General features: G+C 36.9%; 1 pseudogene; it reads right to left on the bottom strand.

Moving 5' to 3' along the window:
- Window positions 1–1,856, bottom strand: part of LOC105741502 — a 39,658-nt pseudogene that overhangs the window by 1,218 nt on the left and 36,584 nt on the right.

Below are 1,856 nucleotides of genomic sequence, written 5' to 3'. Positions count from 1 at the left end.
ACAAGCTTAGCAAAGCAGAGGGACCGCGGTTCAAGAAGAAAAAAAAAAAAAAACAGGGTCAGGCATGGTGGCATGGTGGCACATGCCTATAATTCCAGCTACCCACCAGGTCGAAGCAGGAGGATCTCAAGATTGAGGCCAACAGAACAAGTTTTAAAACATTAATTAAATTTATTGATGTATTTTAAGTATATGTAATGATCACATTGATCTTAGGGAATTTGTACCTGTACATGATATAACTCAATTCAGTTTTTTCCATTCCCCTGCCCTCCTTCCAAGCCCCCTTCCTCATCTTATCAAAAGCTTTGTTTCCATTTTTCCTTCTTTTCTTGTTTCTTTTTCCCTTCTTCCTTACCCCCTTCTTTGTTCCCGTTCCAATTTGAAGATTTTCTTATTTTGCAATATCTATGATATATTTTGGTCCTTATTTACATTTTCAGCTTCTCACACCAGAGAAACTGCAATAATTACATATGTGTGTCCAATTTATTCCATTTAAGGGTATAATGTCAAAGTGCATCAGTTTACCAAGATATGTTTTAACTTTATCCTTCTTTATGGCAGAGTAGTACTCCACTGCAAGAAAAAAATGTATCTTCATTATTTATTCATTGGTTGATGGGCATTTGGACTGTTTCCAAGATTAAGCTATTACAAACTAGCTTAATTCTATATTTCTATAAGCATAGGTGTATATACATGGATAATGGTGTGATGCATTTAGTTCTTGTGGGAAGACCTCAGGAAGGGTAATAGCTGGGGTAAATAGAACCTCTAGTCTTAGTGTTTTGAGGGATCTCCACACTGATTTCCACAGTGGATGCGCCAGTCTATAATCCAACCAACAGCGGAGAAGGATTTATTTTTCCACACAGCCTCTTTAGCATTCGTTTGTATTTCTTGAGAGTAGCCATTCTTTTTAGAGTGAGATGGAATCTCAGCATTGTGTTAACTTGCATCCCCTGAATGACTAATGATGCTGAACATTTTTCAAGTATTTATTTTCTGCTTCTACTTTCTTATCTGAGAAATGTCTATTCACTTCAGATGCCCATGTTTGAATTGGGTCCTTAAATTGGGGAGGGTCTTTTTATTCAGTTTTTTAAGAATATATATTCTAGTGATCAATCCTTTGGTAAAAGAACAGCTGGCAATTTTTTTTCTCACACTGTAGGTTGCCTCTTTACTATGTTAGTATTTTCTCTTGCTGTACAAAAGCTTTTTAATAAAATGAAATCCCAGTTGTTGATTCTTTATGATACTTCCTATGCAATCATGATTTTGTTCATAAAGTCTTTGCCCATACCAATGTCTTCCAGAGTTCTAAATAGTCTCTCTTCCAGAAGATTCACTATTTCTGTTTTAATACTTCAATCATTGACCCATTTTAAATTTAGTATAATGCACACTGAAAAATATGGGTCTAGTTTTAATCTTCAGCATGTAGAAAGCCAATTTTTCTAGCATCATTTATTGATGAGGCTCTCTTTCTTCCAGTGAAGGTATTTGCATTCCTTTGTCAAAGATAAGATGGCTGAGACTGTTTGGAGTTGTTTCTGTACCTTCTAATCTATCCCACTGATCCTCAGATCTATTTTTTTTCCCCAGCACCAGGCTTTATCATAGAAGCTTTGTATTAAAATTTCAAGTCAGGGACTGTGATGATTCCTGCCTTGTCTTTGCTGCCCAGAATTGCCTTTGCTATTCTAGGTTTCTTCTGGGGACCTTCCCATTAGCTGAGGTGTTTAAGTGCCTGCTGAAACAAAGCAGTCAGGCTCAGGATATTGTGGTTTAATCCCCTCATCCTCAAGCCAAACCAGACCTGCCGTGAAGGCATCCTGAGTGGCAAAAAA

This window comes from Octodon degus, unplaced genomic scaffold, assembly GCF_000260255.1.
Source record: "Octodon degus isolate 3935 unplaced genomic scaffold, OctDeg1.0 scaffold00001, whole genome shotgun sequence".
Taxonomy (NCBI): Eukaryota; Metazoa; Chordata; class Mammalia; order Rodentia; family Octodontidae; genus Octodon; species Octodon degus.
The sequence above is the reverse complement of the archived record's forward strand: the minus strand, read 5'-3'. Positions and strand labels throughout refer to the sequence as shown.